Source organism: Oxyura jamaicensis, chromosome 19 (assembly GCF_011077185.1).
Source record: "Oxyura jamaicensis isolate SHBP4307 breed ruddy duck chromosome 19, BPBGC_Ojam_1.0, whole genome shotgun sequence".
In the NCBI taxonomy this organism is placed as follows: Eukaryota; Metazoa; Chordata; class Aves; order Anseriformes; family Anatidae; genus Oxyura; species Oxyura jamaicensis.
In genome coordinates, this window is record NC_048911.1 from 2401621 (window position 1) to 2423584 (window position 21964).

Genomic DNA, 21964 nt, shown 5'->3' on the forward strand with positions numbered 1-21964 from the left:
ATGGAGGGAAGGGGACGATGCCACAGAGCCACAGCCCTGCTCTGCCAAGCTCACCCTGGCCAAGCTGCTCAGAGATATGAGGCTCACACTCCACACTTCCCGTTGTGAGGTGATAAGCTTTCAGTGAGGAGAAAGAAGCTGTTGTGATAGTCAAAATATCGCACCTGCTCTCTAGGGATGGTGCCTTCTGGGGACCTGCCTTCTACCACTAACACTGACTTCTCCATGGATTTGTGGGCCAGGGACTCCTTTTTGCCTTGCGAGACTGCCTCTCAGCCCTGAAGTAAGGACTCACATTCTGGTCTCCTTCCCTGCTCTTTCCAACAAGCTCGGAAGGGGGCTGTGCTGGGGAAAAAACGATCCCAAACCAGCATTTTGCAATGACAAAGCTGGAATTTCTATGAGCTGGTCTACAAACCTATCTGTTGCGCTAGGGACTGGAAAATATCCAATTTCTTCTCCAAAGAGCAGATAGGTTTGGAAGAGAAATTTTTTATTTAAAGGTAGAAGAAAGTGAAACAAAGCAGCAGCATTGCCCTTCATTTTTAAACTAACACAAAAGAAGTATGGGGCTTTGATATCGATAATAGTGTAAGAGGAAGCGCGTGCTGTCAGTGAACCAACTCATCCTCCTGACCCACAAGACAGCTTGCCTGCTTTTTGGCTCTGTGTCTGGGCAGTGCACCTGAGATCTAACACAAAGCAACTGTCAGTTCGTTGCAACTTTGACTGGAAATCCCAGTGCCGAGGGGGAAATCTGCTGGGCTTTGATGTAGAGATTTGGGTAGTGCCTGCGCCTTCCCATCTCAGAACACAGCCATTTGATGTATTGTTGAGGGAGGCAGCTGTTATCTTCTCAGAGAACATGCATGTAGCTGGGTAAATCTATTTGTGACTGCCTTCTAAGATGGATAGCACAAGGGGTGTTTCTGAGGCACCAGTTTATCTGATACAGGGAACAAGGCTGGAGACAAATGTACAGACCTCCCAGGCGTTGGTGTTTCATGTCGCTGAGGTCCTCCTCTGCTTTCTTCCATGTCCGCTATGCCAGAGAGCAGGTTCCCTTCAGGTAAGCTGTCCTGGGGTTTCACTTGCACCATCAGGGGGGCAGGAGTCGGCCTGTCCTGGCTCAGGAACACGTGCTGGCAGCAGCGGGTGCAGGACGTCTCCCTCCACAACCCATGCACTGCCCACCAGAAGGGACTGCTCCCTTCCCAGACTGGGCCGGACCTGTCCCCACTGCTGGTGTCACAGCATGCTCCGAACTAGCCATTAAAGGGTAAGGCCGGTTACTTTTCTGCCCGAATTAAGCAGTGATAGGTTTTGCTCAGGCTTTGCCAGGTCCCACCTTTGCTCTGCAAGGGGAGCACCACACTTACATTTTCTTCAGCATCTGAAGGAAGCTGAGCCTCTCTAAAGCTGTTCTGGGACACTGCAGTGAGCATCTTAGCAGAACTAGGGCAGCCTGGCTGAGCAGCATGCAGCACGGCCACACCAGTATCGTGGGCTGGTGCCTTCCACACTGCTTCTGCGTTCCTGGGCACACAAGGGAGGCATCAGTAGCTGTTGCAATAACCTTTTATGGCTCTGCACTAAATGCCTAGGGGGACAAAACAAATCTAGGGTATTTCTCTGTGACAGTGAAGGGTGCCACAATACCTGGTACTGGGGCAATCAGCACAGCTTTGCTGCTGGTCCTCTTGTCTTGGCTGCTGGGGCCCTAAACTAATCCTTTTACGTAGGATTGCTGTGAAGCTGTAATTCCCTGGGTCATCCCTTTATCTCTTTTGAATTATCCTGGCAAGTCTCTAATCTTTTACAATTTCCTTTTTTATTTCCCAGGATTTGATTTGCTAAGATTCACCCCCAGAGCTCCCCATTAGCTGCACTGAGCGCAAGGTTTTGCTAGGGTTTTCCTGCTGTTGATCCCAGGAAGTTTTATAAATACCTTTCTCTGTTCTGTAGCACTTCTGACATTTGTAATACACATCTTTACCTTGCCGTACCATCTTAGAACAACATATAAATGAATCTCTCCCTTTCGAGAAGTTCAAGTTCTTTCACAAATGCTGATAAAGTTTATCCACACAGGTGTGTTTATGATGACATCCATTACACAAAAGGAAATCGAGCCACATGGCGAAGCGTGACACTTCTTGAAAGCCTCGCAGACATCACTGAGAAATGATCAAAATGTTCCTTCCCAGGAAATCAAATTATACAGCCACCCACGACCATGATTTGAACAATTCCTCCTTGCAATGGACCTGGGCTGCCGTCTCTGGCATGCCAGCACACCTAGGAACTACCAGCTTAGCCTTGCCAGGAGCTAAGCACCTCTTACAAAGGTACAAAGAGAGCCAAGCATGTTTAACATCTTGCTGGATCAGCTTCATAATGTGTTTAAAACAATGGGAGAGGAAAGCATGTGTTCCTTTCAGCACAATCTGTGCCTTATAATCAAGCCTAAATGTTCGCAACCCGCTCGGATCCTAATGAGGAGAATGACTTAAATGGCAGAATGTTCTGCTCTTGCTACAGGTTTACAAAAATGAAATTAAACATAGGCTTTCTATTACAAAACAATATAGGCAAATTGAGGACCAATTATGCAAACCCATCAGAGAACCTGGTGAACTGTGGAGAATTTTGCATTTCTGAGGCGGAACGACTTTTTAGATGAAAAAACTACTACAAGAAATTGAGAACATCTGTGCCATCAAAGAAAGAATGCAGTGAATAATTGGACAATCATAGACAGGCAGCCATTTGAATATGAAGCTGTTTGCAATGTCGCAGTGGAAGGGAAATTACAGAACGCCAGCATTACTTGGCTGTCAAACTCCTGTGCTTTTCCCTTTGTGCCTATTACGGCGTGTTGTGTGCTCACTTTACAAGAGTCTGCGGGGTCGACAGCAGGGTCTCTAGGGTTATCTGCTTCCATTATTTTGCACATCAGACACATAATGAAAAAGGAGCAGTCAGAGAGGTCCTTGAGCATTTATTTCCTCCAGCATCCAAGTTTAAGTACACCTTTAACCTCTCCCTGACAGACAGCCCAACCTGCGGCTGTCCCCCAGACGGCTGACACGCAGCGCAGAGCAAATATTCCCTCTCAGCTGACAAACTCAAGTGACCCCTTGCCTTGAGCAATGATATTATCGCCGTTTGCAGCAGGCAGGTCCCATGCGGACACCTGGCACGCTGAGCCACCTCGCAGGTTCCCATCCCCTCTGCAGCACCGAGCCGCAGAAACCCTTCAGTGCTGCAGCAGCTCCGAGGGCGGATTGCACCAAAACACAGGCACAAGAGCTCTGAGGAACACCTGAGGCCACAGTGCAGCTCTGTCTGCACCAGCCACCGTTTTTTGTCCCCAGGAAGCAAAGACCAAGCCCGGCATATGAGGTCTGCAGGAGCACATACCTCCGCACCAGCTCCACGCTGCTCCCTGGCACCACCTCTGCTGCAAGGCACAAACTGCGCTGCCATGTGTCGTGGAGCCGCCGTACCGGGGCGAGGATTTCAGGACCTCTTCCAGGACAAAAAGGGAAAATAAAAGTGATCAACTTAGTTGTGATTTCACGGCTAGTTGCACAGATATGCACATGTTACTTTGCACAGTCAGCCTAATAACCAGCTTTCAGAAGGACAGACAGCGTAATGAATGGGTTGTAAAACATGCTCATAAAAACATTATAGCATGTCTCAGAGCATTTGTTAGCTGTTTGTGATTTACTGGGGCCCCTGTTTTACATTTTCTTATAATTTGCACGTTTCCTATTAAAAATAAGTAATCAATGTGCATGCAATTTATTTTAATTTCCCTCCCCCCTCACAAGATAAAACTTTTACAGCCACACAAGAATGGTGATATTGTAGTCACGAGGTTCATTATACAGTAATTAATACACGTTAAGTATCCTGTAAATATTATGTTGTAATGGCTTTAAGTAAATACATACTGTATATTGGCAGTACCTATTAAGTCAGCGCCACTTAAAATGAAATGTGACTAATTAATCTGTTTAAAAAGTCTAATGTCAACTTGGATATTCTTTAAAAATTACAGTACAATGTTCCAAGAGTGAGCGGTGAGTCAGTTAGCATTTAATTACGGAACTTTGACATTAATGGTTACTTTCCTGGCTTATTTAAGTGGATTGGACACACGGGCCAGCATTGAAGGAAAAAGAAGGGTAGGAGGAAGGTTTCATTGTTACAAGAAGCTAAAAAGCCTGAATAATGCACCCCATTATCATCACGGTGAATGCCTGCAAACTAGCACGTGGGTTATTACTGAGGCACCTCGCTGCAAAAGGCCCAGCCTGCCAGCACCCGATAGCCTGCTCCACACAGACAATGCAGCCGCAGTACCGCTGCCTTCGGGAGGGACTGCGGGCACTCCGCTGGGTTTTTGTCCGTTCCAGGCATTATATCACTTTATTAAGGGATGGTGCCTGGCGCAGCCACGCCGTAACAGGAGCGGAGGCTTTGTTCTCTGCTCAGCTAGATGCTCAGACGCTGCCTTTGTCCTGCACAATGTTTGCCTTTCCCTCCTGAAAGGCCGCCCCTCACAAGACTATCAGCCTTTCAACAATTTCAGTTACTCCCTCCACCGTCCTAAATATACAAAGGCAAAAACTCCCCCCAGTCTTTCACTTTTTTTTCCCCGCCAAGAAGCACAAATGCAAGAGAAGGTGAAACACGCTGAATGAAGAGCTCAGAGGTCAGAATGCTCTTACCTACATACTCAGCAAGAACAGATGAGAGAAGGCAAAATCTTTTCCAGAGCTCCTTACATGTATTCGTTGTCCTGACAAGTCATCATCATAGGATGCAAATGTCTACTGAACATCCATCGGACTAGACTCACTCAGCCCCACATACACACCCAGCAGTGAATATCCCCCATTTTAGAGATGCCGAGACACAACACAGCTCTGCTGACTGCAGCCTTGATCCTCACCGAGAGGTGGGGTGTCAACGCTTCACGCACCCAGTAAGCCTGTTCCAGAGGAACTGAGCAGATGGAGCTAAGTCCCTTATAAATATCTGCAGCTCCAAATACATCATTAATCTCCAAAGAGTACATTCACTGAAACATAGCTAAGTAAACGGAGTTCCATCAGAAATGGAAGTAGTTTAAGAAGTTTGCCCTTCATTATTGGAAATTGTTAAGTCATTCCTCTGGATATTCAGACAGTGCCAGAACCACAGACACAAGAGGTCTTGGACTATTTCCACTTTCCCATGGTCACTTCCTTCAGGTTTTGCCATCAAACAGAACGTGAACAAGCTTTCTTTGGAAGACGAATCTCTCTGAACACGTGTGGTTTGTTGCTTGAGATAACAGTCTTGGTAACACGTTTTCTGGGTAACACATTAACTGCCTCCTTCAAGGCAATGGCAGGAACTGGGATCCTCCTTGAGCAGCTGGAGAAGTATGGCAAAGGCAGAACTCTGAATGCCATTTGAGATGATGAGGATAAATGAGAAGAGCTCAAGAAAGAATAACAACATGCACGTGAACAGAAGGCTTTGGTCTAGTAGCTGTAGTTTGGCTAAACTTCATCGAACCAGAAAAATAAGGTATACTTTACTTAAGAAAATAATAAGATATTTTATTTTATTTAAAAAATATATTTTAAGAAAATAAAAAGATATATTTTATTTTATACAAGAAAATAAGATATATTTTCCTTCCCATCCTCCTGAGGCCAGAAGCTACTGCCTGGTGTCCAGCAAATCAACGTAGTGTGAAAGTCTCCTAACTTACTTCCATCTGCTATAGCCCAAAGTGCCACTTGTACAGCTGGGTCTCATCTGGTTGCACACCTTCCTGGGCAAGGCCTTCCCCCAGGCAATTACCCACCAAAAGAGATCACCTCGGGTGTGAAGCAGAGCCCCCAGCTTTCCGACTGCTCTCAGCGTGAAAGTGGCTTGGATAGCTCTGAAACCTGGGTCCTGTGTATCATGGGAGCTCCCAAAACCTCACATTTCATTTAATGCGTCATCGCTGGCCTCAGAAATAGAGAGAAGAACAACATTTGGTTGCATGCTGGTGCATACAAGGGCATGGATTAATAGCACACTAAAGAGGCAGAGCTGGTGGCTGGAGGCGGGAGATTTGCATCCTATGATGGGATCTCCCATAGCTTTCTTCAAAGGTAAATCACTTAACAACCCTGTGCCTCAGTCTCCCTACTGCTAAATCACTGTAATGTTGGGATACCTCCTAAGATGTTGCTGGGCTTATCAAATTAACATTCACAAGGCATCCAGAGATAAAGCAGTTTTATAAATGTATTGCGTAGCTTGTAATCTTTTGATGTTGCCATGCAAAGGAGACATCACAGAGCACAGGAATACCCTGCGAGAACTCCGAGTCTGCGTTTCACTTCCAAGAGCTCTTTTCTTGCAGTGACCCCTCCTTTTAGCAGCATATTCACCTTGGCCTCTTGGGAGTGGGAGTGATGTGCAGCATCCCTGCTACAAGCCTCCATGAGCCATGAAAACCTGCTGTTATGACCGGAGAGAAGTAACCAGCACTATTATTTGTATCATTTGCTGAGGTTTGTAACCTAGAATTAATTTTCAAATTGAGTCCAAACGCTGCCTATTTCACACACATCTGGGTAGCAGACAAGAGCCCTTTTAGCAACAGAAGCAAACAGAGCTACAATCAAGCAGCTCAAGGCACAACCCTCTAATAGTTCAGTAATCAGTAATAATCAACCCTTCTCTTTATGTTCAGGGAGACCTAATAGAACCCAGCTACTCTACAGTGAATACATTTTCATTTATAAGACTAAACGCAAGCATACGTTATCTACTTAATTAAAATCTAAATTCTCTAACCAACCATTTGTTGTTTCTCCTGGGTGCACGTTACATACATTACTGGTGTTTTCCTGAAATCCATTGCTAATGGATTAAAATAACCTGATGAAATGTTTCATTTGCTGCACACAGTTATGAAAGAACACAAAATACTCTGATGCTGCACATGGAGTGAACTCCTTTTCGTCGTTATTCCAGGAGAGCAGCTCCTACATCCCTGTGCCAGGACCCCGGTCCTTCTCTAGGTTCCTCTTGTCTTTGGTGGCAAACACCTGACTCTCCCAACACTTCCATGTGCTCAGACTGCAGACTCGCCTTCTAAGCTTTTAGTCAACAAAGGTTTCAGGTAAACCTCCACAGTACAAGCACAGTGGGGTCACAAAATCATAGCAGACAAAAAGATTTGAGTGGAAACGATTAACTATACAAAGGCAGGGCTGTGAGATCCTGAGAACACATCTAGTCTCAGTTCTGACACTGCAAGGGGCCCCAACCACCTGCAAGGGCTTGGTGGATGTGACACACATCCTAGAGAGACCCGCATCCTCGGAAGTAATAGCCGGGAGCCAGGCAGGATGTCTCAAATGGCACCAAGTCTTCAGGCAAATGCTGCCCACTGGTCAACCCCCTGGAGAGGGGGAGACGTTGAGCGTGGCTGTCCTCTCCACATCTGCCTGGCCTCGGGGAGAAAAAACAGTAGGAACTGATCATCTGGCACAGCCTGGCTAGGAAGGACGATTCCTGTCACAAGATGTACTTTCTCGGACTCCATGCTGTTTTTCAAGTCTGTTTGAACAGGACTGTGCTCATGCTGAGTTCAGTTTGTTGGTTTTGGCACTGGTGACCCCTGACCAACACATCGCCCTTGGGATCCGGGCTGGCTGTGTCTGCATTCCCACAGCCAAAAGAGGAATCCCTCAATACTGAGGGAGTAGATCTGCCCAGAAAGCTGGAACATCACCTGTAAGGATCTGAAGGTCCACTGGTGACTCATTTCCTTGCTCAGAAAATGGACATTTCCAGCAGTCCAAATTCTGAACATCTTCAGAGGGTCACAACCTTTACCACTGGTATTATACCTGGTTCATTTTCCAGCTCTCAGAGATCACTTTTTCTTGGTCCTGCATCTCCTCTGCATAGGTGTTAAATACCATCCAGCTATTTCGAGTGTCACGAAGAATCTCCTCCAGAGGAAAGCAAGCAGGCAGGGAGGGGCTGAAGCGAGTTGAGAGCTGCAGGTGAGGCAGTGCCAAATGGACACTGATAGCTGCTGCTCTCAAGTGGAAGAAACCTCCTGACAGCTTCACGTCATTACTGCAAACCACAATATTTATAGAGATGCCACTTGGAATTCTGCTTTGGTTCCAGCAGACAAGAAGTAAAAGGGCACCTCCTTCAAGCCATTCAGTCCACTCTGCATTATAATTAAAAACAAATTCTGTCCTCAGTAGGGTTTTGACTCAGGTAACCCATTACCGCCAAGAGCCAGTTGTGAGATGAAATTGCAAATGCAAATTAATGCCAGCTCTGCCTTGACAGTAATGGTTCTTTTTTTCTCCTTTCTACCCATTCTGCTATCTTCCATTTCTGGAAATTTTCATCCCTGTGATATAAAGTGGGTGTCTAGAGCAGATTTGCCAGGGGACATAGATGGTTGATCCTTTTCTTGTGAGATGCTCTTCAGGGCTCCCTCATTGCAATACTGGTGGGTCAGGCAGTCCCAGTGCAGTGCCAGAGCTTCCTGAGAAACACACAGGGACCAGCCTCCCCAGCTGCAGCCCCACACCAGGGATATTTTCCCTTTGCTGTGGTTACAGGCAGGAATTCCCCTGGCTGTCTGCGCACACTCTTAGAACAACAGGCAATTGTTCTGGGTATTACTGTAACAGGAGTAGGAGCATTTACATCTCCTCTGCAAGGAAACCAAAAATTCCCAACAACAGGGAGACTGTTCTGACTTCACCTGTATTTGTTGACGTGGTTTGCCCTCTGACTAGCCATTTTATTTTATCATGTCATTATATTAAAACTATTTTGCACGTACTTTGAGATTCCTGGCTGTATATCCAGTCTGAGGCTGCCTCCAACCATGCACAGCCAAAGGACGCCTGCTATTCTTCACCAAGAAAGAGCAGTAAATACAAGAACTGAAAAGCTTTACTTCTGTTCCTCGCTTAGACAATACGTGAGCACAATAACAGCGTGGAGTAACACCAGTTTTTGGATTTGGTTTAAAAGGGCAGAAGTGTGTGCACTGCGATGCTGCATTGATCAAACACAGCTTACCCAGACGCTCACATCAAAAGGAGAGCAGGAGTCCTCTGTGTTTCCCATCAAACACACAAAAGGCCAGACAGGTAAAACTGACCAAATAATTGTTAAAAACTGGAAGTAAGCCAGAAACCCTGACCCCAGGGGACGTCTGAAACGCAGAGCCAGTTGCTGCTGCTGGTCCCTGCTGGTGTCATAACAAAAAGCCAAAGTTGTTATTTATTGCCCTTTATTCCTGTAGCATTTGATGTCTTTAATGCAGGCTGCACACAGGAGCGTGATGAAGTGCTCTTACTTCCATTTCACATATGAGGAAAAGAGAGACATAGCCTCATGTTCTCAAAAGGCACTTGAGCACCTAATGCCCTTGGAAATCAGTTGCAGAGGAGCTCTGAAATACCTGTGAAAGACACACACACCTGAGGGCCTTGGTCAGACTTCCTAACGCTGTGACACCGGACCGGGAGCCCCGAGACGTGATGAAGGAATGCCTCAGTGAGCAGCAGTGTGATGGCAGCCGGGCCTGCCCGGAGGACAAGACAGCCCAGCACCATCCTGCTGTCAGCCACAACACAGCACAGACCTGGGAGCTGCACTCAAATGCCCAAATCACAGTCCCTGCAGCCTAAATCATGGCATGCTACAGCTCAGACAAAAGCTCCCAAGCCAGAACTGTGATGATGGCTCTGATCTGTGTCTCTGCACCACTGCACATCTGTCATAACTAGCCTTGAGTTACTCCTGTTTTACAGCAAGTGGAAGTATTTTGAGGATCCTCTGCCTCCTACATGAACATCCTAGCTCTGCTCCTGCCTTGTTCCATGGCCTTCAGCAAATTATCCTTAATCTTCCTGTGTCCCCGTCTGGAAGAGTCAGCTAGTGGTGTTCGCCTCAGATTTGATGGATTAACTTGTTACTAATTCCACTGTGTTCGACAAGTACTGAGTATCTCTTACTAATCAGCAGAAACTTATTAATTCTCATTATGAGTGCTTCTCATGTCCTTTCAGATAAAGCTCACTGGGAGATACAATAGTTCTTCAGAACAGAGGCGCAGTCCCTTGGAAAATCAGCAGGAAAAAAACCAATCAGCCTACTTCCTTGCAAAAATAACTGCATATCATTATGGGAATTTGCCCCACGTTAGCTTTCCAGAGGAATTTTCCAGGTTTTCAAGTTCTCAATATTAAGGGTTTTTCCCACAGAGATATGGCCTCTTTAACCCAATTTTTCTGGTAATGGGACAGGAACTGTTTTTTTTTTGTTGTTGTTGTTGTTGGTTTTTTTGTTGTTGTTGTTGGTTTTTTTTTTTTTTTTTTTGTGGCAGAGAATGGGGCTGGTTGCTCTGTGGTTGGCAGCCTGCACCCTGGAGGCTCTTTACTTCATTCCCTGCACGTGGAGTTGATGCCAGCCTTCCCAGGGGGCTGCCAGATCCCCACACCAGCATTCCTCATCGCTCCGCTCCCTCCCAGGTTCAAGGGCCAGGAAGGCCCCATGCTGCCCCTCAGGAACCCTCACTGCACAGCAAGGGGGCTGCTGGCACCATGGGAAGCCCCCATTTGTGAAGGCCTCATCATAGCTCCCAAACACCCCACACGTACGGCCAAATGAACACAGAGATCTTAGGATCGAAGACAAACACCCAAATGAACCTGAACAGAGTTGCAGCAGATCCTGCAGGATGCGGACAGGGACCCCACAGGACAGCAGGTGGTGACACCAGCTGTGTGGGGAGCTCCCATACCATCCCAGAGCAAGGCTGGTGTTATCCTAGAGGATACTACACCCAGAGACGTGCTATCCGCTAGGGAATATCGGTTTGTTGCTTCTCTGGGCCTCCTTTGGCAAGACCAGGAGCAAGGTGCTTTTCTGGTCCTTTAAAACAGTTTTTAATTTAATTTTATTTATTTTACGTGGCTGACACTTCGACCTCGACTATTAGCTACTTGGAACAGATATCAACTGTTGCTGTGCATATTCATGATAGCCACAACCTCTGCTGACAGTCACCTTCAGAGCTGTGAGGATGAATTACCACAACCTGCAGTAACGTCGGGCTCCCACCTTCTGCCTGCTGAGGCACCAGAACAAATTCAAAGCCGGCAGGGCCCTCTTCCATACTAGCGATGGGGTTTGCCCTCTGACTCTCAAGCAAACATAAAAGAAAAACCCTCATGCATTTCTTTTGATCTTCTGGAGGAAAAATAAACTGAAAATTGAATTTTCAGTAAAACAGTGTTCATTTTGAAGAATTATGTAAATCTTTAGCCCCTCAAAAAACTATTTATAGAAAAAAAATCTATTAGTTTCCCTTAAATTCCTTATGCAAATTTAGCTATCAAATTCAGACTTCATCTAGACTCTATCTATAGGCAAAACTCTCCTTTTGCTTGCAGCTACTACTGAAAGTGCATTTTGATTTGGAAGCCTTCATTTGGCTCTAAGCTCCTGGGCGAGCAGGAAAGCCCTGTCTCAAATGAAAGAACCACCCAAAGCCCTAATGCCTTCAGAGCAAATTCTAACAGCAAGCCTCCAGACCATATCACACATCAGGATGTCTCAGAAATGGCTTCTTGAAAGAAAGGTAACTTAGCGTAGCGAATAATTCATAAATCCATACAGCTGGCATGGACAGGACTGAAGGGAGGTTCCTGAAGACAACAAAGGTCTCTTGCTCCTCCATGCCCGTTTCACTTGGGCCAAAAGAAAGGCTATAAGAAAGTGATCTAAGACATCTCCTGGAACAACACATCACTGCTCAGGACATACGGGGGAACCGGCCACGGGGATTTGGAGCAGTCAGAAGATAGCAGCTCTGGCCTATGGAGCTTCTTGCAGCCTTCCTTGTCCCTCACCCCACGCCTGATGCCCACTTCTACATAAGATTACGTATCTGGTTATCCTCCATTATCCTTCCCTGACCCTTTTTGTTCTGCCACCCCATACTTGCCCCGTGCATGCCCTCCCCCTCACCAATTCCCCTTCTCCAAGCGCAAGGACCCAGCAGGTCACAGAGGAGGCCAGAGGGTCTCTCCCGTGCCGCACATCAAATCCCGCCATTTCCTTGCCAGCAAGCAGATGTTCCCTCCCCAGACAGCACGCAACAAAACTAAGAACTCCTTTCAGATGCTTTCCTTTCAACCCAGCCACCGGTGGCTGTGAGAGGAAGGAGTGGGGCAGCCGGACCAGGCAGGAGGGGATCCCAGCATGGGCAGGAGGGGATCCCAGCATGGGGAGATGCCAGCCCCTGCTCCGGAGGCTGAGCAGAGCGCTGCTATTTTAAAAGCTGCCTAGAGGTGGAGTCTCCCCAAAACGCAAACCATTTCTGAACCTTCCTGTGTCTGGGTGGGCTATTTTCAGTCACAGGCTCACTGCGGCAGCAGTATTTTGTTTGCAACCCAATACACCAAAATGTTAATAGGGCTTCTGAAGAGACATTTTAGTTGTGAGCAGCATGTTGTCTTTCCTAGCTGAAAGCACACCAGGGCACCCATAAAAGTAATATAATCTCAGGAGCAGAAGGAGCGCTGCTGGAAGGATCGGTTAGGGCCAGGCAGATTCATGCTGCATTTTCTCAGGAAAAGTCCCCAGGATGACGGTGCAAGAACTACCGAGCTGGCTGCTGGGCTCAGCCCAGCTCTCACCTGGGTCTCCTGGGTCTCCTCCACTCTCCCAGGCACTTCTCGGATTCTGCTCAGCACCACCTAAGACCCAGGAGGCTGCATCCAGCCTGATTATTATCATGTCTACCATTTTAACCATATGTCCATTCTCTTTAAAGCACAGCTTTGGGAATCCAAGGTCTGTGTTCAGTTCTGGTCCTGAGACTATCTTTCTGTATAACCTTGGGCAGGAAATTAAGTATCTGTGAACTCCAATTCCCCTTCTGCAAAAACAGAGAGCATACTGCTTTATCTGTTCAGCAGTACGACTGTCAGCTCAGTGAACCAGAGCCTGGACAGAGTCGGACACACTGGACAGATGTGCGTATACCAAATAAATGACAGCGTGACCCTCTAAATGTCACTGCTATGCAAGTGAACATTATTCTTTGGGGGCATCAGATGGATGTTAGAGCCCATCCAGCCTCTGCTTAGTCTAAACATTCTGTATGCTTGCCTGCAGACTCACCATTTGTGTGCTCTCTTTTACAGTCTCCATAAAAGCAAGCAGAAAGAATATCCTGCCTTGCTAATACATTCCAGCAAACCCATTAAGATATCTCTAGCTGCAACCTAAAACCAAGGGAACAGGCTGGCAGTGCAGGGCTGCTGTTTTCTCTGACGTCCAGACCTCCTGTGCCATGCTTTCCCCTGTGAGACCTATTGCAAGAACAAGAGTATTAGTTATGGTCACCTAGCAATATAGCTAGGTCTTTGGGGAATCTGCAGCCTGCCTATCATGTGGAGCTCTAGCCTGGAGCATCTGTTAATCCACCCATGCTGATCAGCAGAGTGTAAGGGAAGCTTGCACGTAGGGAATGGAGGGCAGTTTAGCCCCAGAGGTTGAGTCCTTCCGTTCTGGATGAATCAGTTCACTCTCTACTAAAACAGCTACATGCACAAAACCTAAATCCTGGCCAGGGAAAGCTCAGAACTTTACAGCAGGGTAGATAAAGGGGGATAAAAATGAAAGCATTTGTCCACAGCAGAAGTGCCAGACTCCGTCAGACGAGATTTAGTTCCCCAGGAGCATTAAAAAATGTCTTTGCTTATGCCATCCATTGTCACACTGCCATACTCAAATGCTGTTTCTGAAAGAAACCATGATGTGCCTCCAATGCCTTCCAAACTGGCTGTGCCTGTTTCAGACAAGATGGTTGGGATATAAGGACCCCACAAAATGAGCTGAGAAAATTGCAGGACCTGACCTGGTCAGCCTCGCAGCTGCAGAGCTCTTGTCTCCACTGAGGACAGCGGAGTTACTCCAGTTTACATCAGCCGAGAATCTGAATCAGATCTGCATTCTTCTGCTCTCAGATCATACCATTTGGATTGGATCTTACAACAGGAACACAAACAGCTCAGATCACTAAAACCTCGAAACAAACATCCCCTGTCCCATGGCAGAGAAAGTATTTATGTTCTGCAGCATTTGGGGTGGCTCACGAGCATCGGTGGGGAACCGAAGCCTGTATGTCTAGACAAGGTGAATAAATCTGCAGCTTGTCAAGTTGCTAAGGAAAAAAAAAAAAAAAGGCTTATTTGTTTTCTGTATGAATAAAGTTCAGTTTAACTGTTGTTCCACTAGGCTGCAAGTCTGCAAAGTGTGGAGAATTCTTGCAATGGGAGCAGAGGGTATTCAGCAGGCCCCAAAGCTGTACTTCTGCAGTTAACAAAAACTCAGTGTTCTGTGCAAACCCTACTTGACTGTAAGTTGAGATTCTTAATTGAGAAGCCACTTTTTTCCTGATTAAGAGAACCTCAGACGTCAGCTTTTGAGCCTTCATTCTGAATGCCAGCTTGCCCCATTTCCATCATAAATCCAGTCCAGGTGCCTTACTGTCTCTGCTCTGCGTTAAACCCATGGGCTGCAGAGATAAGGGGCTCCCAGGGAGGAGGACAGCCAGGGAAGATTCAGGTTTCAGCACTACCTATTTCCAAGCTTTGTCCCAGCTTTGTAACCATGTGTACCTCAAAGTGTTCCTGGCTCTTCTCGCTGATGAGCTATGCTCACCTGAGTCCTTCCCAGCAAACTTCTCCTTCCTCCAGGTACTGTGAACCAGAAGCACAAACACGCATAACCTCCACTTAAGGAACCTGTTCACTGACCTCTCAAAGATACTTTTATCGTAACTGTTATGAATTGCTACTAAGAGGTAGCCAAATATTACACCACTGAAAACAACTCCTGGCCTAGACCACACATCTTTCAGAGCAGCAGTGACAGCAACAAGAAATAATACCAAAGACATCGTGATCTCAGCATTCTGCAGAATCGAATGCATTTTAAGTGCTCATATTGCTAGCAAACTAACGGGTTAGTTTGGTCACTCTTCTGGGTTTGATGGGAAAACGGCTGGTAAGGGAGGTGCATCACCAACTGGCCTCACTGTTTGCTGATTTTTCTTCATGTTTCATCCCTCTGACCTTCTTTGGAAGAGATGCTAACAGCTCGCCTCCTTGAGAGTCAATAGTTTTCTTTTCATCAAAGTAAGAAGCAAGGTCAAGATCCAGCTGCTACTAAATGATACTTTTAAAACAAAAGCTTTTGGTGGAGACTAAGCTGATGTGCTGTGAGCTCTTCTTTGGGGATAGGTCAGAGGAGGTGATTGAGAACAGGTCCTTGCACCTTCTGCTCTTAACAGGCAGGCTGCTTTGGTGACAAACAAGAAAGTGCTTGATGAAAGAGATTGTGGGGCTGATCACAGAGGGCACACGGGTGAGCTGCTGTTCACAGGAACTGATCCAAGACAAGCATTCATTCATTCAGAGACTAAACATAAACGCTTCACTTTTGCATGAAAAAAGTCCACATGTGACACAGAGGTTGTCACAATGATGGGTTTTGGTACTTTGATAAGGCTGCAAAGGGATGCAGCCTCAGAAAGCCTAGGAGGGGCAGGACACCAGCAGTCTGGAAGGTAGCCTGTGAAGAGTCCTACAGATTGCTGGTTTCCAACGCGGTTAATATTCAGGTGGGTGATTTGGATTAAGTCACATGTAGACACACGATGTGGCCATGTTACACTCTCGGGGACTTTAGTCAGTTCATTGTGCTTTAGAACAAGTACAAAAGCCAACAAACAAACAAAGAAACAAAAAACAAAAATCAGGAGAAATGCCTTGACTAGGAGAAGAGCAGCATGGCCACGCACAGATCCCAGCAGCCCAGCTTCCTTTCTCAAACCCCCTTCTCAGCAAGCAGCATGGTGTGGTGTTGTGTGACTGCTTGGGGTTCCTCAGGAAGCACTCATGGGACCTTAACAAGGCACCAGCCTAGGGGCCTGCTGGGGAGCCCACACAAGACATCCTTGTTAGCACACCTCTGCTCCTGATGCCATCTGCTCCTCTGACACATCTAACAGCTGCAGCTCGTGTGGGGTTGAAGCATCCTTCCCTTTCTCCACCAGTGCTTTGGTATCTGCTCAGGTGCAGAGATGGCTCCTGTTCCCTCCAGCCTTGGAAACAAACAGGGTAGCTTCAATGGGGCAGCTACAGAGAATAAAGCAAAAGGGATTTTGCACCCCCTTTGTGGAGGGGTGAGCAGCTCATCTTTCATTAAGTCTCTATCTTTTTTGCTGGTCCACAGCCTCAACTTTAAATGTTGCCTCCTGAGCTGCTGCTGAAAGCCAGCTGTCTACCATTTATATTGTTAATTCATTAAAACCAGTTCTTTATCCTCTCAGGAAATCACGGCAGTCCTGCTTACTGGCAGACAATAACATTCGAGGGCTTGCTGCTGCAATCGCTGACAATATCAATTATTTAGTTTTCTGCCAATTCCTATTAGACTTTTCAGGCTAGAGAATTTACACTGTGTTATTGAATTAAAAAACAGCTAAAAGCTTTAGGGAATCCAAACTAATTAGCCGGCATTTGTAAACCCCTTTGTTCATGGTAATTTGTTTACAAGAGTAGCTCAACCTTTTAATTATGGGCACACTCACAGGCCACGTACTGCACCATTACAGGCAGGATTTTTTGTTTGGTGCAAGAAGGGCAAATATGGGGAAGCTAATTTTGCTTTAATGAGCTGTGATGACCCTGCTTGGCACTGGATGACCTAAAATACAAGTGTGTCTATAATTATAACCAAGAAAAAATAACACTCCAGATGCTTTGAGTGGGCCAGAAATCACCAGCATCCAGTTGTATCAGCACTACAGCTCCACAGCCCTGACTCAAATTCAGTCTTCAGCCTTTTCTGTAGATCTCATCTCAGGATACCTCTTCACCCTTTTGTCTGTTCCCATCTATTTGTATTGTCCTTCTGCTTTAGGCTTGAAAGATGAATGGTTGACTTATTATGGAACAGGAGACATCCTCACATGCGATGACAATCCTGTCGTGCCAATTTGCGCTTATCTCGGCGGCAGCAGGCGGTGCTCTCTGCGCTGTAATGTGTCCTTGCAATCCATGGCCCTGCCCTACCAATGACTGCAGGGGCAGGAGATTTACAGGTCCATTCCCTTTAGCATGAGTACAAGGTTTTAATTTTGGAATAAATGCTGCCGTTCTTACTGCGAGAGGATTTTTAGTCCATCAAGTAAGAAAGCATCGCAAGCCATTTGGGTTCCATTTTGATTGCTTTACCAGACTGAATTATTGGTCAGAACTGTTCCATGGGAACCGGGCAGAAGTGTCTGGGCTGAGATCCCAGGAGTAGGAGGTTTCCTGCCTGCAGTCTGTGACCATCTCTCCTTCTGCAGCAACACATGGACACGTAAATAAAGTAGCCAGAGAATGCTTCCCAGCTGCATCTGGTTTCCTCAGTGAAAAATTGATGCACAAGGCTCCTGAGCAGACCTAGTCAAAATTGACAGTGAAAATCTTGACATTTGCCTTGACACTGAATAGGAATTCTCAGTATGTTTATTTCTGGGGGAAGGGATGACAAGAGAAGGGAAGAAAGACAAAGTGAGATGTCTCTCCATAAGGGAATATGCAGCAGATTAGAGGGAAACTTGAAATGGGAAGACTGCAATGAATTTCCCAGCTCATTTGGAAAAGTTCCAAGGAACTTGTTGATGTAAAATCTATGTCTACATTTTTTAAAAGGGTATCAAACAATTATTTTGAAAAAAAAAAAGAAAAAAGAAAAAAGAAAGAAAATGATTAAAAAAATGCTCAGCCTAGTGCAATATGCTGAATACAGCCTGATACAGCCTTAGCCCATGGACTCAATATGAGTGCAAAGCCTTCTTCCCACTTAGTCCCGGTGACGAATACAACCCTAGGGCAACTTCAGCAGCTCAAGTGGTTCAAACAGTCACAGGCAGCGTATTGCACAGGTAGATATCCTGTGGACAGCGTGGCCTAACCAGGGGACAGATCAGACCGCTGTTTTTTTCCAGTCTCTGGCACTGATCTGCTGGGCCTTGGATCAAGTTACTTTTCTCCTCTATTATGCTGTTTTCCAACCTGAATAGTCTTCCCATTTAATTTTCTATCCTATGTCTTTTAGGCACTTGGATGTCTGCACGGTATATAGCTAGGTCTCGGCATGTCACCTGACAACGTTTCATTTAGCTTTGCTTTAAGGCCAGATGAACATTACATTTCAGTAGGGCAGCTGATTTAATCTCTTTGGGAATTTTGTTATGAGGTTCAAACAGCACCAATAAAAATGGAGATGGGCACAAGTGTCCCTCAAACATCCAGGTCTTCTGGACCACATTTAGTTAAAATATCATTAACTGTGCAGCATGTTTGACAAGAATGTATGACAGCACTAGCCATATGGAAAGCATAAATATTAAATACTGTATATTGCAGCCATTTGCAAGAAACTGCATTAATCCCTTGAAGGTTAATGAGAATTATTCATGTGCATCTGAGGGAGAGAAGTACTTCACTTTAGAAATTGAAAAGCTTGACATGCCTGATTTTTCACTTACCAATAAATACGAGTATGGAAAATGGATGGACATCTCAGCATTGTGCCTGAACGAGAGGCTCACTGAACAACTCTGAGGTTTGTTTTTTCAGATCAATATTTTACATCATTAATATTTTCAGTTCCAGGAATCAGTGAAACAATAAATCTTGCCCGATCACAGACGGCTTGCCACTGTGTGGTTATTCTTGCGAGGGGAAACAGATGTCAAGAAGTCAAGACCAACCTGGTTTATTTAGTTAAGTCCTGGGAGTAGGAAGAAGGAATCGATACCAGCACAGGGGCTGGTTTCAGACACATGTAAAGGGAAGCACAGAGACGAGGCAGAATTATCCTTGATAGGCAAGATCTACAACTGACAACATGGAGACTATTGTGTTTACAGTACTGAAGTATCTCCACAGAAAACACAGACAGATTTCTGAAAAGAGTTTAAGTGACTAATAATTGTGATTTCTTGCAGTAATCACTATTAAAATTATAAGAAATGTCTTTGAAACAGCTTTGTTATGGCCTGTTTTTAAATGAACCACCTGCATCAGCGGAGCTATTAAAAACTAGAAATGATAAAATTTCTGTGCATCTCTGATGAAAATAATTTGTTGTGAGTAAAATCCTCCTGCTGTTTTGCAGAAGCAGTTTATGGAGCTGGTTGAAATTCGCGGATAGTCTTCTTTTAATTAAGGCGTGGTGTTTGTTTATTTTTAATAGCATCCTTTAAAATTGAAATACTTTGCGTTCCTTTTTCTTCCACCCTGTATTTGTTTCAAAATACAGGGTGCACCATATGTATGCTGCACACTTTGGCAAATTCCAGCCATTATTACCACACAGCTCATGGTATCTAAAAGAAATGAGCTCTAAGCTCACACCAGAGCCTGCTGCTCTGTATCTCCCTTAGGCATGAACACCATCCTATGGAACATGGAGTTGCCTCAGCAAAAATAAAAGGAAACCATGAGTAGAAACCACACCTTCAAGAGCCTTCAGTGTAGCTGCTGGAACAGATTTTCAGCTGATGTAAATGATGGGAGCTCCCACAACTCAAGGAGGCAGTGGAGCCAGACTGATGCACACTAGGGGAAGATTCAGCTCTGCGTGTGCTCCCCCCAGTGTTAAATGCACGTGTTCCAAGCTCGCTCTGTTCAGCCAGAATCAGATAATAAAACAGGTCAGTGTAAAATACGAAGAACAGCCAAAGGCACGGTTTCCACAGAAGCACATGGGGCGGTGGTGCTGGCCCCTGTCTCACTGAGGGGTATGGACCGTTACAGCTGCAGTTTGCCTAAACTCACAGAATGACAGCATCACAGAATGGCCGAGGGTGGAAGGGGCCCTGGAGACTGTCTGGAGATCTGCTGAGCAGGGTCACTTCACAGTACATTGCGCAGGATGGCATCCAGGTGGGTTTTGAGTATCTCCAGATGAGACTCAACCTCTCTGGGCAGCCTGTCCCAGTGCTCTGTCACCCCCCCAGTAAAGAAATGCCCCCTCAGAGCCAGAACCTCCTGTGCTTCAGTTTGTGCCCATTGCCTCTTGTCATGTCCCTGGGCACAACTGACAAGAGACCGGCTCCATCCTCTCAACACCCTCCCCTCAGGTATTTACACACATTGGTGAGATCCCCTCTCAGTCTTCTCCAGGCCCAGCTCTCTCAGCCTTTTCTCGTAGGACAGGTGCCCTGGTCCCCAGCCATCTCAGTAGCCCTCTGTTGGACTCGGTCCAGCAGCTCCATGTCCCTGTGGTACTGGGGAGCCCAGAACAGGGCACAACACTCCAGGTGTGGCCACAGCAGGGCCTAGCAGAGGGGGGGATCACCTCCCTTGACCTGTTGGCAACACTTCCAAATGCAGCCCAGCATACCCTCGGCCTTCTTGGCCACAAGGGCACACTGCTGCCTCCCGGTCAGCCAGCTGCCCACCAGGACTCCCAGGTCCCTCTCTGCAGAGCTGCTCTCCAGCAGGTCAGCCCCAGCCTGTACTGGTGCTGGGGGTTATTCCTCCCTAGGTGCAGGGCCCTGCGCTTGCCTTTGTTGAACTTGATGAGGTTCCTCTCGGCCCAGCCCTCCAGCCTGCCCAGGTCCCTCCGGATGGCCCCCTGGGGTATCGGCCACTCCTCCCAGACCTGCTGAGGGTGTGCTCTGTTCCATCATCCAGGTCACTGATGGCTACGTTGAACAGGACTGGGCCCAGTATGGACTCAGCCGTCACCACCACCACTGGCACCACGGCACTGGTTTGGACACGGGGAAGTGTATGAAATGGCGATAAATCCAGCTAAACCCTGCGCAGGGGGTTAGAGGTTGAGAAAAGGGACTGACAGTCAGAGGGAACTGGGGACACCCTAGAATTAGGGTCAGGGGGATGAGAGGGAGGCTGAGCTGATAGAGCAAGTGCACTGCTATGTCTCAGCACAAGGAGAACTGGCAGAGGTCAGTGCATCACACCATACTCTTGTGTTGCTCTCAGATGTCTTGATTCCCAGTTCTGGTGCTTCAAAAACATGCCCAGAGTGCCGGCAGACAGACATCCCCCTGCAGCGCAATGCGAGTGCTGTGAAGCCCCTGAGAGAAGCCCTGTGCTACCGGGAGCATCCTGCCCTATTTTCTGCACCAGAGCAGCCCCGCGCTGGTGTGCAGCGATGCGTGTGGGCCAGGAGCAATTGCACATACAGCCAGCTACTGGTCCCAGGGAAACCTCACTGAATCACGCGCTGATCCACACACAGATTCAATCTTGCAGTTATCATTAGCTGGACTTCTGAGGAATTAATGCGCTTGATTCTTCTTGCACTGTGCCCAAGGTCAGGAAAACAGCTGAGTGAGAATGTTTTGTATTAGGGGTGTATTTATAAAAGGCTTCTGAAGGGTTGTTTAAAGAATGTTTGGCTAAATAGTTAATCAATTTGTACAGATTATTATGAGACCGGTAGATGTACAGGTTGCTTATGAACACCTTACAATATTAACTACCGATACACCTATAACCATTTGATGTAACGTATATTTATCACCTCCGAAATAGCTACTACTAACCATTTATAAAACTAGCACTACTGTGAATCTCCTTCCAAAGGATGTTAATCCATGAGACTGGGGCTTACTGAGCCCCAATTAGGCCGCTTAGAAGCCATCCAGCAGGAGGTCTCTCCCCTGTCTGAAGCATAGTTTCTCTTTCAAGAGTGTCTCATTGCCCAGAAATCTGGCAGCCTGTGAACTCCAGCAGAAGAGTTTTACTCTGTTTTCATTGTTAGACATAGCACACAATCACTGTTAAACCATTTGAAGGAAAACACA

At 46.5% G+C, this 21964-nt stretch overlaps 1 long non-coding RNA gene across 1 annotated transcript in view; it reads right to left on the reverse strand.

The window, feature by feature from the left end:
* Positions 1–21964, reverse strand: part of LOC118176341 — a 258610-nt gene that overhangs the window by 100839 nt on the left and 135807 nt on the right. The window contains exon 12 of the long non-coding RNA XR_004755348.1: positions 3424–3529. This is a non-coding gene — a long non-coding RNA (uncharacterized LOC118176341). The remainder of the gene's footprint in view (positions 1–3423; positions 3530–21964) is intronic.